General features: G+C 37.6%; 1 pseudogene; it reads left to right on the plus strand.

The window, feature by feature from the left end:
• Positions 1 to 678: 678 nt before the first annotated feature.
• The window catches only part of LOC101397270 (14-3-3 protein zeta/delta-like), a 34,644-nt pseudogene continuing 12,039 nt past the window's right edge, over positions 679 to 23,283 (plus strand).

Consider the following 23,283-nt stretch of genomic DNA (forward strand, 5'->3'; position numbering starts at 1 on the left):
CAGTGGTGATATTCCCTTTTATACTTATCTTCTCAGAGAAATCTCCCTGATGGTGGAATATATACCCAATTCTAGCAAACATCCAATTTGAGATTGGGAGAGCAATTCTTGGCCCAGCACTGTTAGTTAACACATAGAATTCACTATGTCAAATGGGATCATATATGTTGCCCCCATTGCCTGCCACTTTCTTTCATTCAATAATACCAACATTGCTCCTTCATTATGCAAACAAAAAATTTAAGCCTCAAATATTCTGCAGATGCTAATGACAGCAATCTCAATGGGAGCCTAGTTCTTGTTTCGGTCCTGCTGTACCATATACCATCGTGTAACATGTTGCAAATAGTGGATTTTAAGTTAAAAGTGGTTGGCTGCCTCAATGACTACAATAGAAGTGTTGAGGGCTGACCTAACCCTCTCATCTCTAGGTTATCCTAACTCACCCCTACACCAGACGCTTGGAGGGGAACACTTTCTGTTTCCATCTCTTCCCTCATCTCGTGCCATCCTCTTTCCTCCAGGGGGCTCAAAAAGACTTCCTTCCCAATAAGGATAAACCAGGGGTTCAAATTCAAAGTAATATTATCTTGGTTAGTCATTCGCTCACAGGTATCTACATTTTCTGGGGCTCCCTTGGTCCCTGGCACAGTTCCTGCATCCGTTGCATCACCGGCCATGACAATCCAGCCAGGAGACTTGCACCTGCTCTCAGAGATGTCTGCTACCTCTCAGGTGACTCAGTTAAACTGTCTGTCTCTAAAAGCTTTTACATGGGACAAGTAGCATGGGCTTGTCCTATGGGTGTGGGTGTGTAATGGCATCTCGTGGTTGTTTTAATTTGCAGTTACCTAATGACAAATGACGATAGCATCTTTTCATGTGCTTATTTCCATCTTTACAGCTTCTTTGGTGAGATATTTGTTCAGATCTTTTGCCCATTTTTAAAGATTTTATTTATTTATTTCCCCCCCAAAGCCCCAGTAGATAGTTGTATGTCATAGCTGCACATCCTTCTAGCTGCTGTATGTGGGACCCGGCCCCAGCATGGCCGGAGAAGTGGCGCGTCGGCGCACACCCGGGATCCGAACCCGGGCCGCCAGCAGCGGAGCGCACGCACTTAACCGCCAAGCCACGGGGCCGGCCCTTTTGCCCATTTTTAAAATCGGGTTTTTTTTTTTTTTTTTTATGCTTGAGTTTTAAGTGCTTTTTGTATATTTTGGATTCCAGTGTTTTATCAGATATGTATTTTGAAAACATTTTATCCAAGTCTGTGGCTTGTCTTTTGGTATTCTTAACAATGTATTTTTGAGAGCAGAAGTTTTTAATCTTGATAAGTCTAACATCAATTTTTTTATTTCAGGGATGATGCTTTTGATATTGTATCTATAATCTCATCACTAAACCCAAGGTCTTACAGATTTTCTTCAACGTTTCCTTCTAGATGTTTTGTAATATTGAATTTTATATTTAATTCTATGATCCATTTTGAGTTAATTTTTGTGAAAGTTATAATGTCTATGTCTATGTTCATTTATTGCGTATGGATGTCTGATTGTTCCAGCAGCATTTGTTGAAAAGACTATCCTTTCCCCATTATATTGCCTTTGGTCCTTTGTTGGAGATTAGTTGACTATATTTGGTGGGTCTGTTTCTGGGCTTTCTATTCATTGATCTATTTGTGTATTCTTTGCTGATGCCACATTGTCTTGATATAGTAAGTCTTGAAGTCAGGTAGTATTTGTCCTCCAATTTTATTCTTCTTTAGTATTGTGCTAGCTATTTTGCCTTTCCATATAAACCTTAGAATTAGATTGTTGATATCCACAAAATAACTTTCTGGGATTTTGGGGAGATTGTGTTGAATCTACAGATCAAGTTGGGAAGCAATGACATCTTAACTCTGTTGAGTCTTCCTATCCGTGGACTTGGAATATCTCTCCATTTATTTAGATCTTCTATGATCTCTTTCATCAGAGTTTCGTAGTTTTCCTCATGTAGATCTTGTAATATTTTGTTAAATTTATACATTGTTTTCTTGGCACTAATGTTAATGGTATTATATTTTTTAATTTCAATTCCTTATTGTTTGTTGCTGGTATGTAGGAGTCAATTGACTTTTGTCTTTAACCTTGTATCCTAAAACCTTGCTATAATCACTTATTTGTTCCAGGAGGTTTTTTTGTCTATTCTTTGGGATTTTCTGTATAGACAATCATATTATCAGTGAACTAAAACCATTTTATTTCTTCCTTCCCAATATGTATACCTTTTCTTATTGCACTAGACAAGACTTTCAGTAAGATTTCCCTTGTTTCCTATCTTAGGGGGTAAGTATTCAGTTTCTCACCATTAAGTATAATGTTGGCTGCAGGTTTTTTGTTGATGTTCCTATCAAGTTGAGGAAGGCCCCCTCTATTCGTAGTTCACTGACAGTTTTTATCATGATTGGGTATTGGATTTTATCAAATGCTTTTTCTTCTTTAGCCTGTTAATATGGTGGAGTACAGTAGTTGCTTTTCAAGTGTTGACCTAGCTGTGCATACCTGTAATAAATCCCTTTTGGTCCTGGTGCATAGCTCTTCGTATACATTGTTGGATTCAGTTTGCTAATATTTTATTGAGGATTTTTGCCAATATGCCAATATCTTAGACTCCTTCTCCTAAGTGAATGATATCTTGGCTGAATATTTGATTCTTGCGTGGTAGTCTTTGCGCCTTTGGCTAGTAGAGGTAAAAGGTGGGTAGATGGGTAAGATGTCTTTGAAACCACTCAGTTCCTGGGTCTCCTTAGTTGCAAAGTCTAGAGTTCTCCTAAACTCCGAGGTAGGAAGAGCGGGAAAGAACCCTTCTTTTCAGTCTATCTTTTCAGGTTTAGGTTCCCCTAGCCAAGCTTTCCCTGTTAGCACAGAGGTGTGATATCTGCCCTAAGACCCTCTACTTTTGGTCCCCAGGCTGTGGTCAAACACAATGCACAAGAGAGCTGGGTACAAGCTCTTCTGGCTCTCCTTCTCCCTCCCTCTCTCTCTCTCAGGAGAGCCTAAATCCCTACTCATACCTTCAAGTCTTTTTCTCCATGCTATATCTAATAGCTGCAAAATGCAAAACTAAGGGAAATTAATCAGCAATTAGCTTCCAGTGAGAGGGGACGAGAGCAAACAAAGACTTATAGTTGGGGCAATAATTCCCCAGAGTCCCTGTGTCACATTGAAATCTGTTTGGCTTCTCCTTTTCTACTTCCCAGCTTATAATAAATCTAATTTTTTGCCTTTTAAATGAATCGGTAAAATGCATTGGCCAAGCTATAATTTTTGGTGTCAGCTATTCACAAACTTTACATTTACAAAAGTATTTTACTTATATAAGAGACTCAATTTTAGCCTAAACTTTTCTGACATGAACACTACAGGCAGGACTGAAGCGATTTCCTGCAGCTTAGTCAGCAGCAGAGGCTTTGGCAGGCGTGCCAAGATCAAGCTCTCAACTGAAGTGGACAGAGTGGAAGAGGCAGAACGTGGCAGATTCAAGTGGTCACAGACAGACCAGTTCAGGAGTACAGGTGAGACCACTCCCAATGTCTCTGAAATAATCCAAGATCTTTTACGGGGAACTAGAGACCCTATAGGGGTAGCAACTGAATAGCAGCAAAGCCAGTGAAATCCAGTCATCACTCAATATGACCCCCTTTTAAACACCCACGTGTGGCTTAGGTAACACAGTCTACATAGCATTAGAGTGTAGAGAGTAATTTCATTTAACAATTTTATTTAACCAGTAAGTAGATTTTCTGTGTCTTTTGACATGTCTTTGGCCTTTGTTCTAATATCTTTTCTTTGAGTGATTTAAAGATGAAGATTAATTAACACATTTTAATGAACATCTCATTATATTCTTGGAGAACATGACTCTATAAAGTATGCACGATCACTTTGCTAAGGGAAAAGAATCTTAGTTTCTCCTGGTGAGCAACTGCCCATGTTGACTCATGAGGAGGTGAAAGTGCTTTCTCCGTTACTGCTGCCGTCTCCCTGACGTGTCCAGCAGACCTTGACAAGTATAGTACACAAAGCTGATTTCTGTAGTGATAGGAGTGGCGCTTCACTTCTGCCTAAGAAACCTTTCCAGGCGAGGCTTCAGTTCCACAAAAATGAGCTGAGACAATCTTGCAGCTTGTTCAAGACATAACTCACTCTCCTTGCTGCATTTCACTGGGTTTCTGAAAGCAGCACTGAACCACTTGTTGTTTCTAGTCCTCTCCTCAATTCACCCATCAATTTGGGGTACAATTTATGGAACACCAGATTGCTTAGGGACCAAGGTAGAAGGATTTGAAATCAGGGTCTCTTATGCTTGAGAAGGAGTTCTTTGTACTTTTCCTACCCATAAACTCTCAATTTATATTCCTTTGGAGTGTTTTAGTTTCTATACACAAAGAATGGATTTTCCACAGTTGATGAGGAAAGCGAAGAGGAGTGTGAGTTTTTGCTGAGCTTAGAGTTAACCTGCTTGAGTGACTATGAGCATCTTAGAAATACACACTGTAAGTTTAGGAATGTGATGTAATCTTTGGGAAAATAGAGTAATGTTTGGGTCCTGGAAAGAAGGGATTTGTTTCATCTGGTTTGGTAGATGGTATTATATCTGACAGATGATAGAGTTATGAAAAATGTAGTTTCTTCTCTTTCTAATATCTGGCAGAAAGAAAGGATTAAAATAACAATAAAATAATAAATTTTAGATAATATCCTTTCCTTCAGTTACATAGAATTAGAACTGAGATTGTTAGTTTCATTTGGCATTCTACAACTGAGTTGGGAAAACGTAGTAACTTTACTAGGGTTGATGCAAAGCAGTGGTTCTCAGTGCATTCAGCATACCCTGGGAACTTGTTAGAAATGCAAATTCTCAGGCACCACACTAGGCCTATTGAATCAAAGACTCTGGGGCAGATGCTCAATCATCTGTGTTTTAATAAGGAAGTCCTCCAGGTGATCAGAATGTAGGCTGAAGTTGAGAATTACTGGTGTAGGGCATGAGTCTTTCCTATAGCCCTGCAGCTGATTTATTGCTGGGAGCACTGAAGAAGGTGTTATCATTCTATTTCACACATGACATGGTAATGAAATGTGTATTTTAAGGATAGGTTTTAGAGATCATCCTGTATCTAATTAATTCCTGTTTTAGAGGTAGGTCCTAAGTGCTAAAATAGTCTGTTTTTGTGGAAAGATTGATAGAGTGAAATCTATTGTACTGAAAGAGGGAAGTGTCTTAGTTTTGTTAATAGAGAATATATATGCTTATTTAGTGAATTGGGGTGTGATACTGTGAGCAACAGTAGAGATCAAGGGTCAACATAGGAGATGTTTTACTCCAGAGTCACTTTCTCAATGAAGCCCAATCCAACCACCTTAGGTGAAATAGCAAGGGCTCTCTGCCCAGCCCTACCCATTCCTTCTCCTCCTTATCAGTTTCTGCTTTTTGTTTCTCTTAAAGAGCATTTATTACTTTTATCATATTATATAATTTTCTCATTTATTATTTTGTTTCTCTCCTCCACAAAGACTGTAAGCTTCTCAAAGGATGGATAGTTTGATATCAATATTTTGATCAATGCATTATCCAAAGAACCTAAAACAGTGCCTGACACATAGCAGGTAGTCAAAAAATATTTGTTGAATGAATAGAATGTATATATTTATATTCTTGCCCCTATAAAAGTGAAGAAAGCCAAGAGCATTGTGGGACAGTAACCAAATAGAGGAGATAATCCACCTAAGATTGATCTGGGGAAGCACTTATGCTATTTGCCCAAGTTATGGGATCTCCTTATCACATTAATGATGATATAATGAACCATGTTACAAGAAAATAATGTACATGGGGTAACAAGTGTTCCAGCTAGCTCATACTTGGTGGATGGTTCAAGGGGGAGAATGAAGTCCTGAGGACTATAATAGAGAATAAAAAATGATTGGTGTATAATTAAGACAGAATAGCTTATAAATAAAAGAGATTGTATTGAATTGTGAGTTCAAGAATTTTGGGGGTATTGCATACCTGGAGTCTTCACTAAGAAATCAAGACTGAAAGGTAGTGACTTTTGTGAGATGGCTTGTGTTTATTGTAATTATAATTATAATGATGACTTGTCTTGATTGTTTTCCCTACTCTTTGCTGCCATCCAGCAGCCCATCTGAAGGGGTTAGGACAGATAGCAGGAGAGTTAACCAGAGAGTATAGTGGATTAGTACTTTAATATTACTATCTTTAATGATGGAAAATACTTTTTGAAATGATTTACTTTGCTTTACAATATTCTTATCCTAGGTAGTAAGTGCAAGAACATTCCAGATAGCGGAGGTAGGTAGAGAAGTTAAATGGTTGGCTGACTCTCTATAGTACAGGCATAGGTTACCAAATTGGAAAATTAGGTCATTTCCTTCTTCTTCTTAAATTCCCATCACCTCTACGTGTACCTTAAAGTTACACTCCTGTCCCATTAATAACTCTAGTGAGGAGCACCTTTTTTCCAAGTTATCATTTTCAAATATCTTCTTGTACTAAAGAGAATGCTGATTGTTGAAAGGACATATTCAACTTCAGAGTCATCTCATTTGTAGCCTAAGCATGGCTTAGATTCAAGTAAGTTTACTTCAGTAATGAAAGATAACACTGCTAAAATTCATCATAGCAGATTCTGAAAAATTAAATGAACAGCGAGCCACCATTTTTTGAAACTGGTTTATGTTTTATCCCTGGGCTTTTCCTGATTACAGCCCAGTCCCAATTAAGAAACATCACCATTTCCCTTAGCTGTGGCTCTTCATTTAAGCTGTCATTGTCACCCACTCTGGTAAACAAGAATGCAAAGGAAAAGAGCCATGTTGGTTGCTGTGCTTTGAGAGACTCTCAAGGCAACTTATCATCCAGCAGATGGAAAATAAAAATAGTGGGTTTATGTTTTACTAATTATAGATTTCTGAAACAATAGATATGTCAGGAAAACACATGTTAAAAAATGAAAAGCAAAGCACAACTATCCACTAGTTACTTCAGAGAAACATTCTCACATTTTAGGTGTTAAACTTGGATGCTTGTTAAAGAAATTTATTTTTAGCAGAAGAAGAGAAAACTGCATCCACAAATATGTCTGTGTGTGTGCCCCTGTGTATCAGTGGAGGAGAGAGGAACAAGGAGGGAGAGAGGGCGAGAGGAGAGGGGAGAGAGAGGAAGGGAGAGAGGGAGAGAGAAACAAAGAGAGGAGAGGGAGAGAGGGAGGGAGAGAGGGAGGAAGGGAGAGAGGAGAGAGGAGGGGGAGAGAGGAAGGGAAAGATGGAGAGACTGATTGATTTCCTTTCCAAGAGATTTGCTTTAAACATGTTTGCCTGTGTGGGAGATCAAGATTTGGTCACCCTGAAATATATCTCTTTATCTTGATTGTTTTCTCTGAGGGACATTTGGCCTCCCCCACTAACTGCCTAAAGAATTTGACATGGTGGCTCCTTCCTGGAACAGATTGTCTAGTCTATCATGATGGCTGTAATGATAATGTAAAATAGATGTTACAATGGGAAGGGCACCAAGCCCTTTTTATCAAAAAAACTCTATCTCTCCCTGACCACATTGTCTATAGATGACCCTGAAAAGAATTGTCTTCTTGCCCTCTGAAGTCCCAGACCACTACCCACCCCCGACACCTTCCTCGCCTTTAGTTACAATACTTAAGCAAGCAGCTCAGACAGAGGGACGAGTTGCTCATTTCTGAGTTTCTCCCATGTATACATGTTATTAAACTTGGTATTATTTTCTCCTGCTAACCTGTCTTGTTGGTTATTTGGCCAGCCAGAAGAACCTTAAGGGAAAGGGCAGAGGGGGATTCTCCCTCTCTCCCCACACCTGAAAGCAGAAGCCCATCTAGGGAAGCAAAGGCTTAGGACTCAACAGATGTTGAGTGAGGATTTCATAGTCAGAAGGGGATGCTCCACTCTCCTTTGCTGAAGGAGCAGAAGTGAGAAGCTTGTCCATGGGCTCAGCTATGTGCTTTGGATCTACGTGCCCTAGAACTTGGGAAATGCCTGGATGCAAAAGATATACGAGATGAAAGAGATGTCCAGAATCTTATAGAACTTCTGTAAAATGTAAGGGGCTTTCTAACTGTGCCCAGATAACATTGAACTTAATCCATATCAATGAGTTAGCTGAGTCTTCAAGGAATTAGGGTATATTTGTACTTTAGGATATAAACACATTCAATTCCATCTCACAGTAGCACATTTTTCTGGCCTAAGCTAACTCAATATTAAGTAAAGCAAATTAACAGTGTAAAATGTAGTTATTTTTCAGAAATTTATATTTCAAAATGTGATGTCTTTAATGTTATTTATTCCTTTAATTCTTCTAGGCATGTAAACAACAAGGGTGTGATTTGTCTGTAGAGACTTGGAAAACAGTTATAAATTTAAGTGAAAGTCAGTGTCCTGTCTATTATCACCAAGCACTAGGGCAATTCTAAATGCCAGTGAATTTAAGAGGTTAATTTGCTTACGTGGTGGAATCAGTCAAGTGGTGCCATGAGCGACCACATTCATAACCAATACGCCATGTTGCTTTCCTAAAGCAGTCTGGATCTTAAACTGTATCAACCTCCCTTTTGCCCCACCATACTTTTTTCTGCTAATCCAGGAAGAGGAAATCTGATCATTTCATAAATTAATTTCATTCAGATAACTCTGTTCTAGAAATTTTTCCATCCTGTGTAAAGTCTTATAACAGCATTTGTAAACAGGAAAACTTCAGATTTTTACTGTTAGAAAGAAAAGTCACTCATACATCTTTGACTGATTTTATTAGATCCTTGTTGGATACGGTCCTGAATCAAAAGCAGGCATTGTAAAGAAAATACAATATCTTATAATTCTTCTCCAGCGTTAGGACGGGTGGTTAGAGATTGCACTAGTCGACCACCAATGAGTAGATGGAAATATGTGAATTCTGCACATAAGAAGTATGACCTTATAAAAATGTCAAGGACATTGGGGGATATTTAGCATCCTCAGAAGTAGGACTGTCAAGGATTCCTCCAGGAGACGTTTAGCACAGCACTGACCGAAAGAATAGGAGTAGATATCCAGCAGTGTTAGTAGATATCTAAGTGGAGAGTTTTGAGCCTAGACAAGGGTGTGTGTGTATGCGTGTGCATGCGTGTGTTGTGTATAGGGATATAGAACCAAGTAAGCACAGAATAATGAGAGGCCATGAGAAAAAACTCCCATGAAGTATAGTAAACTCTGAATTAACTTGAGATCTGTGCCAATAACCTGGGCATTCAAGCCCACAGTATAGATGTAAGAGTATCAGAAGAGGGGAGCGGGGTGGAATCCGTCGGAACAGCAGGCCCTGGTTGAGTTCAAGTTCCACCTTGAAAAAAGGAAGACAGGATTCCTGCTAGTGTGGAAAGGGGCCAGGAGCAAGACCACTGTCACATCCGTGGTCTCGTCCATCATCAAAACACAAAACAGTCGAGGGATCAAATACTTACGGACATTTTTTACCCTTTCATCGACTAAATTTTGTTTCCATTTCCGGTAACTGATACCCTTTTCCATACTCTTGAAATGCCTGGTCTTTTTGCCTTTCCCCGTAGAGTATAAATGTAATTTCTAATTTCCAATGATCCTAGAGCCACAGGTGGGAATTCCTGCAACTTTCTGCCGACAAACACAGATTCAACTAATTCTGCTCTCATTTTTTAATTTCTTCCTTCCTGTTACAATGAAATATACTAGGAATCTCCTAAAATCATCTTCTCAGTTTTGCTCTAGATCGTTTCTCTTCCCTCCTCAGGGAGTTGATTGTACTGATTATTTCCTCTCTTTCCTGTGTCTTCAATTTCTCCCTACCTCCTCATTATCAAAAGAATTTAAACAGACTCAAGTCTCTCACATCACAAAAACACAATAGAGCTAACTCAGCTTCCCTTCCCCCAAACACTCTGTAACCTGCTGTTCTCTGGCTTTTGTGTCCACCCAGTTACTGAAATTATTTTCACTAAGATCACCAAATACATCTGTGTTGTTAAATCTAGTGGACACTTTTCAACTTTTTTCTGAAGTGAACCACTGTTGTGTACTCTCTCCTTAAATACTCCTTTCTTTGTCTTCTAGATTCCCCACTGTCCTGGTTTTTCGCAAATTTTCCTGATAGCCACTAAACATCTGCTTTGCAGCCCTTTGCTCTTTCTTTGCCTTTCCCCCTGCACTCCTCCCTTTATCTGCACAAGCCGTACTCTTCCTAAGACCAGTTTTGTTCTTATACTCTCCAAGAAGTTTGCCCTGAATTTTGAAATATGTATTACATCCAGGTTTATATGCTTCCATAGCATATTTCCCTCAAATAGCACTCACCACGATAGTATCATAACCACTGTCTACGCACCTGTGTTCCTCACCACCTGGCTTCTCAAAATGTGACACACAAACCTTCAGCATCAGCCTCACCTGGAAATTCCTTAGAAAGAGTCTCAGGCCCCACTTCACACCCATTAAATTCGAATCTGTGTTTTAACAGTATCCCAGGGTGATTCCTATCCACATTAAAATTGGAAATCTCGGTGAAGTCGTATTAGGAACTTGATAAATATTTGTTCAGAAAAATCTCTATCTATTCAAGAAATCTGGACAGAAGAAAGCAAATGGGACGGTTGCCTTAAGGCTGGAGTGATATTTTTAGAAAGACACAGTTTAAAAATACCACCAAATTGAGAAGGCTCTTTTTGCTGGGGTGTAGAAGACAATTTCCACCAGCTGCTCTGTGTCTATTTGCTGTACAGAAGGATGTGTGTGTGTGACAGCGAGAGAGAGACAGAGAAGAGAGAGAAGAGGGGAAGAGTAAATATAACTAATGAGCTTTGAAATCTCCACCGGTTAAACTTCCACTCCTCCCAGAGCACCACGGAGCACTTCAAAACTGATTGGGTAACTACTGCTGAAGTGAAGCTAGTGGATGAAGCAGAATTTGGAAGTTCCCCCTCAGGCAACACCAAGTCTGCTAATTTTATTCCATTGGAAAATCATAAGAACAGAGGTTTTGTACTTGGTAAACATTTACTGAAACCTACTGTTGAACTTGCAACATGCTCCACTGGCTGTTGATAGTTCAAAGCAGGAGTCAGCAAACTGTGCTCCACGGGCCACGTTCAGCCTGTGTCTTGTGTTTGAATGGCCAAGGAGCTAAGAATGGTTTTCACTTTTTAAAAGGTTTTAAAAAAACAAAGAAGAATATATAACAGAGACCGTAAGTGGCCTGCAAATCCTAAAATATTTACTTTCTAGGTCTTCACAGAAAATGTGTACTGATCCTAATTCAAAAGTTTATACCAAGATAGATAACACTATCAGAAGAACCATTTTAAGGCAAAATGGTGCAACACAGGAACTACTCAGTAACAGGAAAAGATTTTTTAAGTCTTCATATGTCATACCTGTAGTGTGAATGTGTACACACACACACACACACATACACACACTTCTATTGTCTACCAGAAACTGCCGGGTATATTTTTTAGCACAATCATTTTCACAGAAAATAAGCAAAATAGAACTCTCAACAATTCCTTGCTTTTGTTTAATGGGTAGAATTTATTTGGTTTGAAAAATGCTCTCGAAGTTTTCACTTAAAGTTTTAGAAAGAAACCATTATTCTTCTAGAAAAAATAACTTTTCAATAAATAAGTGCAGTCATTACACAATCTTCCCATTTGTGTATATTAGTTTAAAACAATGGGTTCTGACCATCATTTCTTCTGTAACAAAGTGGCAGTCGTGCTTAGGAAAATACTTTATTCTTAGGAAGGAGTAGATTCTTGTCATGATCTGATTATAAATGTAGTGGCAGTTTGACCAAAAGATCCTAAGATTTGACTAAGAGTACATCCAAATTATGGGGTGGAAAGACCTCTTCATAAACCCTGTTCAGGGAATGTAAAGGACTTTGTTTTGAAATTTCTCAATGGGTTGACAGTGAGAAATATGTGTATTTTTGACACATGACCTATTTTTTTGATTAATGAAGTGAAAAATACTTTCCTCAATAGCTAAGTGACTTTGTGTTATTTTTATCTTTCTGTTTAGTCTGGAAATTTTGGCCTTGTATATATGCAAAACACAAAATTATCTCATCACATTTGTGAGGTAAATTTTTGGAAGCTGTTATCTACTGATATTCATGATTTCTTTGGCCAACACAAGCTAGATAATCCAAAATGAAATAAAAGTGATTTTTTAGGGAACTTTCTGGAATAAATCCCATGTATATGATCATATGCAAATTATGGAGAGAGGGAATACTAATGAACAATTGAAATTATCCTCTAAATTTGCCACATATTTTGTCTTTTTTACAACTTCAATGCTGTGTGCTTATGCATGGAAAAATAATTTTATGCAGTACTTGTATCTGTAAATTATTTGAAAACAATTTTAATTGTTGGGACTTTTATGATTAGACTTGAATTTAGTTTATCCCCCTTCTGTTTCATACAACGCATATAATGTGACCCAGAGAGTGCTTTATAAAATTTAATGTGTTTAAGGAATCTCTAATGATGTTAATTAAGTTTGATCTTGCGTCTAGGATATGACAATCTTGTAAAAAACTCTTTTATAAAATTAGCCTGTGTGACATTCAATTTTCCTCTATATTAAGTGGCATCCCCAAAGTTAAGGAAAAAAGTACTATCACATGTTGCTTAATAAAGGGGGATATGTTCTGAGAAATGGGTTATTAGGTGATTTTGTTGTTATGCAAACACCATAGAGCGCACTGAAGGGGAACAAAATTTGCTACCCCTAAATGTGTCTCTTTAACATGAGGATTATTTTAGGCTGATTACTTTTAAGAAACAAAAGACTCAGAAAGTTTTTCTTTTTACCTCCCCCCTATCTGCCTAAAAGAATTCAGATAAAAAAACCTGTCTCAGGAAGCAAGTCGTCACCTTGGCATAACATGAACTGGGTGGTGGGCAGGGAGGAACCTAGAAAAGCCTGTTTGTTGGGCTCCCCTCTGTGTTCTTCTGTTTCTATGTTGCCAAACACTTGTTTTCCAAACATTTGTTCCTTTGCACCTACCTGTGAATTGTCATCCTTCCCTTTGAAGTCCCTGACTCCCCCACACCAACATCTTCTTTTGTCTTTAGCTGAGGAGGATGTTTAAGGTGAGGGCTTTGGCCATTTTGGTGAGTCACTTGGTTTTCCTGGGTTTCCCTATGTATACATGTCATTAAACTTTTGTTTGTTTTTCTTCTATTAATCTGTCTCATGTCAATTTATTTCTTAGTCCAGCCAGAAGAACCTAGAAGGGTAGAGAAAAATTTCTTCCTCCTGTACAGTACTTACACAAACCTCAATAATATAGCTTATTACACACGTAGGCTATATGGTACTAATCTTATAAGACCATTGTCGTTGACCAAAACCTTGTTATTTGGTGCATGACTGTAATTACTTTCCCCATACCAATTTTTAGAGAGAAGCATTGACTTCATATCAGATATTAATGACTAATGTACATAGAATACAAAATTATCAACTACATTTCTTATTTTTGTTATCAACACTCAAGTTATAATGACTTAATTCAATTATACAAATATTTGTTGCATGACTAAAATATGCACAATACAATGTAAGATACGAAGTGTAAAGAAAATGAGAAGGTCACGTCTTCAAGGTAAATTTTATGAGGTTGGGATAATGTTGTATTCATCTCTATTGAGCCAGATCCTGGCACATAGTCTATACGTAGAAGGTGCTCATTAAACACTGTACATGTTGAATACAAAAGTGAATCCATAGTGAATGTAATGGAGAACGGATCTAAGAAAAATGCACAGTTAACATAACACAACATGAGGATATAAGGATATAAGTGCCTTAGAAAGATTCAAAGTGATGTGAGATTTCAAGGAGACAGTAATCACATCAGGTAAAGATTGGGGAGGGAAGAAAATCAAGGAAGGGGCACGTCAAAGGGATTCTTGTGATGGCATTAGGGGACAGGGTAGAACTTCAACAGTCAGAAATGGGTTCAGGAGCAGTCCAGACAGAGAGAAATCACATGAAACAAGGCAGAGAAATGGGGACACATGGGAGGTATTAGGTGACTAGTGACTTCTTTGGATCGATTGTAATGTGAAGTGCAGACTGATAAGGAAAATGTGGGAAGATTGGGATTTAACATGCTCTGCTAGAATCAGAAAAAAAGGAATAATTTAGATCATCTAATCTGTGGGATTGCCAAAATGCTCTACAATAAAGTATTTAAACAAATCTCCTCAAACAAATTGGCAGTGGAAACTACATAACTGCTTTAGATAAATTGTTCCGGATTTTAAAATGCAGGGTTATCAGGTATAAGTACCTTAAGTTAAGCCCAAATTTGCTTCACAAGTAGAAGGTGTAACTTTGGTAATCCTTTTAGCAAAGATGTTGTAAAATTCTCTCTTGCATTAATTAGTTTTACCTTTTGTGAATGGAATAAGCTTAGATATTTTTTCATCCTCTTAAAGTTAAAATTATTTCACTAATTATTTTCTTTCTTTTCATTAAACCATCAAAATACTGCATAATAAATTTGATTATAAGAAGTCATGTATATAGTATATATTTAAATCTTGGTTCCTAATAGTAATTTATTCTTTGTTTTTCATATATCATTTTTTAAATTATTTCTTGACTATACTTGTATAGGGAGTATTGCAGAATTTTTCTTGAATATTTGCATTTCCAATATATGGCAATGCTGTCATATGGCCATTTGAAATTGCGAAAGACAATCATAATGAAAAGAAGCAGATGTTCATTGCTGATGAGGAACTCTGTGTACTGCTACTACCAAAATATACATCTTCCATATCAATAAGATATTTTTCATTTCAGCCTTTCTCTATGTGCATTGGAATTTTCTATGTATATTATTCACTGCAGGAAATATAATGTTTAGGGGAATATTATAATAAGATTTAAGTGTCATACCAAAGGAATAGTTTTGGGAAATTGACTTAGGAGATTTGAACAGGTGCTGATTTCCTCTTTTTATTATTTCTAGGAAGTGAAACTTTTAAACTAGATTTTCCTGAGGTGGTTTAGAGGAAGCTCATATATGAGGAAAAAGATAATAAGGTGCAGGAATCCAGGGAGAAGAAAATATTTGTGTCAAAAGGTGTATTTGAGAATATGTTTAAAAATTATTTGTAGTGAAATATTGCCTTCCTGTCTTAATGAACTTTATTAAGAGACATTTTGATATAATAGTAAAATTTGCACTCATTATTTTTCTCAAAACTCATTTGAATAGCAATAGTTTCCTAGAGAGCCCACGGCATTTATTTCGAGTCAATGTCTGCTCTCTATCACTCTTCTTTAAGGCGGCGGGATGGAGGGTCTTCTCGGTATCGTCTCCTGGAGCCTTGCATGTGGTCTTGCGCATCATCACCCCTGGGCACAAAGCTGCAATAATGTGGTCATCACAGAAACATTTATTAAAGCCAGGACTAAGAATTTTCCTTATATTTGATTCTCTGATCAAAGGTCAGTTGCTCTGACCTTAGCCTAGTAGAGGTAATAGTTAAATAATGATAATGCCTTAGATTTATATCATTATAGGTACCATTATATATTAATAATGTAACAAAAAATAAGTAACAAGTAACAGAAAACAAATAACATAATAGTTACATTAGTATTACAGGTAACAATATTACAGGTAACATAATTATTACATTTGATTTTGTGAATTAAGAAGAGAAGGATTAAATTCCTTCATCTCAATGGGTCTCAGTTTTCTCACCCGTAAAACAGCTTCATTGATCACTTTCTCTTGCCCTAGTTTACATAGCTAGTGAGAGTGAGAGCTGGGACTCTAACCCAGGACTCTCGAATCCAAAATCATGATCCTTTCTCTTGAGTGACGTGTCAGTTGTCCCAGGAAACAGCCATACATTATCTATTCAAAGGCTGTGACTCCAAACCTTCACTTTTAGTCTATTTTCTCATATATTTGGGCTAATTGCATGACAGCAAACATTTGAAAACTAAAACATTCAGTCAAGAATTCAGACATTTGTGTGTCTGTGATATCCAGGAGACATGTAGAAACCCAGAATTAAGAAAAATCTGAACTAACAATTTAGAGAGCATATGGTCCATATCCTCAGTCTACAGAACACAACACTGGACTGATGGCTCTCTTTACATAACACAGCAGGGCTCCCACGAACCCAATAAAAACTAGACGTAATACTACAGTAATGATATTTTTGGAGAACATGGTTTTACTCTTTTGGGTTTTTCATTTAAATAGTCCTTTTTATATTTGGAGGCAGGAGGCATTCTGTCACACTCTTAAGTAAAGAAAAAGCAATCCAGACCATTTGTGCCAGAGTAAACTGGAAGGCACATAATTCCAGGGAGTTAATTTTCTTGAAGGAAATTACCATTTGAGTTCTTTGGTTCACTCTTGTTACCAGATTGGTTTAAGAAATTTAATAGACATGACAATGCTATTGTTATGGACCATCAGGAAGGAGCTTTTAAAACAAGAATATGCTATAGAAATATGGCATTAAAAAAAAATGCCTTCTTTCTTTGTAATGTATGAGTTCTCCAAGATTTGCAGAGACAGAGCACCACGGCCTTAGCACGCAGCTGTCCCGAGCCTGAGTCTGAGCGCTTACAAAGAACTAAGACTGTTCCGAAATGACATCCACAGGGCCTGTGACTTTATTTTAGCTTACTAAAGTTTTTTCCTTTATTTTCCATATTTCATTGAATCTAAGATGCCACCATGATGCATATTTCAGTTTAATGGTATTAGCCAAAACCTAGATTGCATTCTCTCAATTGAAGTTATTGTTATTCTGAGCTGAGTGAATTCTCTGCATATTAATATAATAAAAAGAATCAGGATAACAAAATTATTTTTCCAGTTTCTAGCAATTTATCAATCCTCAAAAAATAATTGAACACCTGTTGCTGCTTGAGAGAGGGCTAGGCGTCACAGACCTGGGGCATGCCTTCAAAGAGCTTACAGTTCGACGTGCACTTGTAATACCACCTAAGAGCAATAAAAAGTCAAGTACAGAAGAAAATACAGCACCTGTCAGAGCATAGGTAGGGTGCACGGGCCAAGATCGGGGCTTGGGGAATCAGTAAAGGGACAGTTCCAATAACCACTTTTTTTGGTGACATTTAAACTTTGTATTATCAGTAATACCTCTGTTTCTCTTGTCTTTGAAAACTGCTGTTTTAAATTTACAAAGTTCTAAATGTACAGGATTTATTAATAATTGCTGGTGATACTGACACAACATAGAATATTGCTGTGAAATAAGGACCCGTTTCCTGCCCTTTGGTTGGCGTTAGCAACCAAGAATCCTCTCTTTAAGTGTGATATCTACTAGTATTTTAGGTTGAATAATATAAAATTGCTGTTTTTATAGGTTAAAAACAGTTGAATATTGGCAATTTCATATGACCCAACCTATACATCTTACTAAATGGAAGAAATTTCCAAAGTAACCCTTTCATGCTGTCATTTTGTACCTCCTCCCTTTTTTGTTGCCTAGATCTTAGGAGAAATACAAAATCAGTAATTTTCAGTTCTGATGAATTTACCCCTCCTACCAAATATCAGAATTTATATTTATATATTTTACATGTGTTTGGGAACCAGGAAAAATAAATTTTGAATTCAAGTGGTGGATTTCTTGCCTTTAATTTAGTCAACGGTATTAAAGAGAATTCCTAAATTCCCAAGGTGACATAAAATAATTACCAGATTCTGGGGCCGGCCCCATGGCTTAAAGTGCGAGCGCTCCACTACTGGCAGCCTGGGTTCGGATCCGGGCACACGCCAACGCACCGCTTCTCCGGCCATGCTGAGGCCGAGTCCCACGTACAGCAACTAGAAGGGTGTGCAACTATGACATACAACTATCTACTGGGGCTTTGGGGAGAAAAGGAGGAAAAAAAAGAGGGAGGATTGGCAACACATGTTAGCTCAGGGCCAGTCTTCTTCAGCAAAAAGAGGAGAATTGGCATGGATGTTAGCTCAGGGCTGATCTTCCTCACAAAAAAAAAAAAAAAAGATACTACCAGATTCCATAAAACAAGACCAGCCTTGCCCAAGTTAAATAGTTGTTCTTGGACGTGGAAAACAGATGACCTCTTGGCACACAGTCAGAAGGAAGGTTCACACCCCCTTCAGGAAGTGGCAGCAGTTGCGGAGTTAGTAACGGCAGGCGTGCAGTTGAGAGAATTGAGGAGCAGTGTTCTCCCTAAGGCAGATTTGGGGAAATGCAAAGTACTAGACTCTGTCTGAACTTTAAAATACAGATCATAAGTAAGGGATTTATGAAAATATGAATATAAACCATGATCTTATGTATATTCTCAACGTGTCTGCCCACATGTTTGTTTAGAAATAGTTATTATTAAGCAAAAAGTAGTAAAAAAATTCTTTTTTATTTTCAACTTTAATCTTGGATTCTGTTGCTACTTGTTTAGATGAGATAACAGAGGTTTGCAATCAAATATGGACTAAATATTGAGTTTAGAAGCAATAGACTAAAGAGCTCGCTTTAAGTAAAGTGAGAAGATTGGATTATTCCCTTATGTTTGGATTCTTAAAGTGCTCTTGCCTTAGGGATAATGGATGTAAGCAGGAAAACCCAGAAGAGAAAGAAACTCTGTTCTTCCTGCTTCTCTCTCATGCCATTGCAGGAATGAGAAGGTGAGGATTAGGAGATATGGGAGAAGAAAAGGCAGAAAAGGATCCATAGTTTTTTTATTTTTTTTAAAGCCGTGGTTTTCTTTTCTTTTTTTTTTTATTGTGAGGAAGGTCAGCCCTGAGCTAACATCCATGCCAATCCTCCTCTTTTTTTTTCCACTTTTTCTCCCCAAAGCCCCAGTAGATAGTTGTATGTCATAGCTGCACATCTTTCTAGTTGCTGTATGTGGGACGCCGCCTCAGCACGGCCGGGCAAGCGGTGCGGCAGTGCACGCCCCGGATTGGAACCTGGGCTGCCAGTAGCAGAGCACGCGAACTTAACCACTAAGACAGGGCGCCGGCCCCCATAGTTTTTTTAAATTAATGTTGTTGTACTAGAAATATAGGCTTGTGGATGAAGATTTCAAAATATCTTTAATTTTTAAAATACGATTTAAATTTCAATAAAGGCTATTTCTGGGATACTAAATTCAGAAATCAGGAGATGATTAAGATTAACTTAAACCAAGAGCAGAGAAAAATGAATAAGTATCCAAACAGATTTCTGAGGACTAATATTCTTACCTGAAATCAACTGTGCACTGCATAATTTTTATAGATTATTTTACTCTTTTGTTTTGATGGTAACTTTCTCAGTGCTGTGTACACAGTTTTAGGGTAAATAATTGTAGGCAAATATTTAGTGTGATGTCATATCGGGATTAATTTGCTGTTATAATGTCCATACATTTAGCACTAATGAAGAATCTATAAAAATCAATATTTTAGTGATCTTTTCATATTGATAATTTTTTTTTTGGTGAGGAAGATTAGCCCTGAGCTAACATCTGAAGTCAATCCTCCTCTTTTTGCCGAGGAAGGTCGGCCCTGGGCTAACATCTGTGCCCATCTTCCTCTACTTTATGTGGGACACCACCACAGCATGGCTTGACAAGCGCTGTGTCAGTGCATTCCCCTCTGGGATGGGATCCAAACCTGAGAACCTCGGGCCTCCAGAGCCAGAGCGCGCACTTAACTGCTAGGCCACTGGGCCGGCCCTCGTATTTATAATTTTTATCATGCAATAGTATATCTCAAAGTACTTTAAAAAACCTATACATTATGTTGCTGTAGTAAATTTTCTGAGTGATATAGAAAGATTTGTATTTTTTTACAATATATTTTTTAAATACAGAATGAAGTGAGCAAAGGAAAGGTTGGGTGAAGCTCATTTAGGAATTATAACTAGGTTGATACCAGTTTATCCAACCAGCTAAGGTCTAACAATGGGCAAAAAGTTCTACCACTTTGCAATTAAGTTATCAATTTTTTATTTATTCTGAAATTATTGAAAAATATCTGTTTTTGTTCCATTATTTTCATTGAGTTTTGAGAATAAGGAAATTACCTGTTACCCTTTGTGAGTTTTCTGTGACCACTTTAATATTCCCTTCTGTTTCTCAGGATACTTGGAATATGCACCACGAAATCTGGCATTTAAATATATTTCATACACAATTCAGTATTTATTTCCCATGTATTTTCTTCAATAATCTACATCACTAGAGGTTTAACCTAGTAGCCATTCTTCTCTCTGCTGTGTCCCTGCATTTTAGGAACACTTTGTTAATTGCATGTCACTATTGCCTAGGCCACATGTCAACATTAAGGCCATTATAAGTTTCTCATCCTTTGAAACTCAGTGGTTTTTAGCACTTCCATCTGCTTGTTCAAGCAAAACTACTAATCTATTAGCATTTATGACCAGCTATGATTGTAGAATTTTCTAATTTTTGTTTACTCTGTTTTTAGTTTTTGTTTATTTCCAAATGCTGTAGTCTTTAAGCCAGATGAAACTAAAGAGGCAGGATTTGGGCCTGTGAAACAAACATTTTGGTTCTCATCGACTCTAAGTAGGGTCATTTGATCTGTCTGAGAGTCCCCTGAAGAGGTGGATTTAGATTCCTTGATCTGACCACAGCCTGTCAGCCTGCCCTTCTGAATAGTAATGAGCACATTGTACGTTCATGGGCCAACTTGACCCATCTTACACTGAGCTCCTTACTGCCATCTTCTTTTATTATACTCCACTTGGTAGTGAGACGTGTATCAGCAAGAAACAACCCTATATATTCAGCGAGAATGTTCAGAAACATTCTTTAAAAGAGGACATAATGGAAGTACTATACATATGGATCATTAACGGTTTTATTCTTAGAGTCCTTTCTACTCCAGTTTGTACTGTACTGAAGGATCAAAATAGTGAAGCAATCTTCTGCTGGAAAGAAATGAAACAAATGATTATTTTGAATTATTAAAAAAAATGTTTGAATCTCCAAGAGCCAATTTGCCTTTTGGGAGTGGTTTAGAAAACCACTGGGTCTCTTGAAGCTAAAGTAGAATGATAAGTATTTTATGAAAAATGAAAAAAATAGAAACATTACAAGATATATTTCTTTTATTTCTATCAAATTAGCAAAAATTAAGAACGTCATTATAGTCTATGAATTTAAGTGTATGGTAAGATTTCTTTCATTTGCTCCTGGTGGGAATGTGAATTGTCCCCATCTTTTACAAAGGGCCTCAAGATAATTAGGCATAATGTCAGGTAAAAAGCCAAGATATAAAATTATATAGAAAGTCTCAGTTATGGAAAAATAGAAAAATAAGAAATTTCAAGAAGGAAATATGAAGCTGGGTGTCTGAGGGGTACTGTAGATATTAAAGCAATTTGCTGTTTTTCCTGTTTAACTTGAGGGGTGACTCAGGGGTCTAGAGGATTTGTGAGCTTGTTTTGCAGGAGAAAGAGAATGCCTTCAGGAAGGTTGCGATCACCAGATGGATGGCAGGCAGTCAGCAGCTGTTGAAGCCCAGAAGTCAGATTGCCCAGAGGCTTATCAGGAGTGACCCCTTTGTTTCCCTGAGGTCCCTCCTGCCAAGCCCCTTAGCTCTATAAAAGCCCCCTGCTTTCTGTTCTTGGAAGGTGGATTTGAACGAACCCAGGCTCCCACCTACTCATTTTGGCCAATTTGAATAAATCTTTCTCTTCTCCAAGCAGCAATGTCTCAGCGTTTGGCTTGCTGGGCATCGGGGGCACACGAATTTGAGATTAAGAGGTTAGGTATCAAATACATCAAAATATAAATAGTGATTATTCTTGGGAAGAGGGATTCTGGATGTAGGGGAGGAAAAATAATTTTCCCTCTGCTCTTCTAGGTTCTTGGCTGAGACCCCCCTGTAATAAAAATACAGATTGACAGGAGAAAAACAAACAGAAGTTTAATAACATGTATACCTCCTGTATACAAGGGAGATACGCAGGAAAACTAAGTAACTCCCTGAAGTGGCCCAACCCACCACCTTAAATATCATCTCAGGCTAAAGAGAAAAGAAAGCTATTGAAGATGGGGGTCAGATATGGGAGGTTTCAGGCAAAGGACAGTAAACAAGGGTAAGGTTGTTATGCAGATTTAAGTCAATACCTTCTGCACTGATAAGAGTTTCTAGAGATTACGCATCCTCCTCCTCCTGGTACAGAGAGGGAGACACTGTTACAAATGGAAATTTCCCTTATAAATGTAAGTGTTTCTTACAAAAGGGTAAATTTATCTCTAAACTTTTACTTTTAAAAGAGCAACTTTAACTCCAAAACATAACTTTAAAGTAACTCTGACAAAAGGGTTTTCAGAGCTTCTCCTATGTCTGCTGTTTCTTAAAAACAACCAGCTCTACATAATCCTGTTGCTGAAGAGTCATATTTGGAGCGGTAAATTCTTCACCTCTACATGAGTAAGCTTATACTCTTTAAACTTTTTTAATATATATTTAAAATAGGTTTTTAATATTTTCCAAATGCTAAGCTGAGCATATATAATTTTTATATTTAAAAACAATCCAAAAATTCTATTTTTTCTCTAAAGAGAAATAATGGTGATTTCAATAAATGGTATTGTTAGGAATAATGACAGGAAGGACAGAGACTGTAACATACTGAGTATTCCCTGAAACTACATGTTGGCTCAGCTATAATAAGTTTTATATAATTTCAAATAAATTCATATTCATAGCTAAATTAAGCAGAAAGTCCAATTTAACTTTAAAATTCCTCACCAGAAACAGGTGTAGAGTTCAGGCTAGTGCTCTCTCCAGTTACCATCTCACAATGGGAACCCCGCCCCCCCCTTCCTTCTCCTCCCTTTGCTTACATATTGGTTGAATGCTGACTGTGTGGGGGCACTGTCTTGGGGGCAGAGGATACAAAAAGATAAATAGCCTCTGTCTTTAAGGAGTTTGCAATTAATAGTATAAACATTCCTGAAAATTTAACTTCATTTGAAGAAACTAAACTCAAAGAGATTTCAAAGGAGGAAAGTCTTGAGGGACAGCGCATGTTCAAGTTTCATTATTAAGAATCTCAGAAGCAAGACATACAAAGGTGTTCTTTGTCTAATGTACTGAAGACTGACTCGACAATCTATTAGCTCAACTAGGAGGGCCATCAAGTTGCTGGAATGAGACAGG

Source organism: Ceratotherium simum, chromosome 3, assembly GCF_057802395.1.
Source record: "Ceratotherium simum simum isolate JZ-2026a chromosome 3, ASM5780239v1, whole genome shotgun sequence".
NCBI lineage: Eukaryota > Metazoa > Chordata > Mammalia > Perissodactyla > Rhinocerotidae > Ceratotherium > Ceratotherium simum.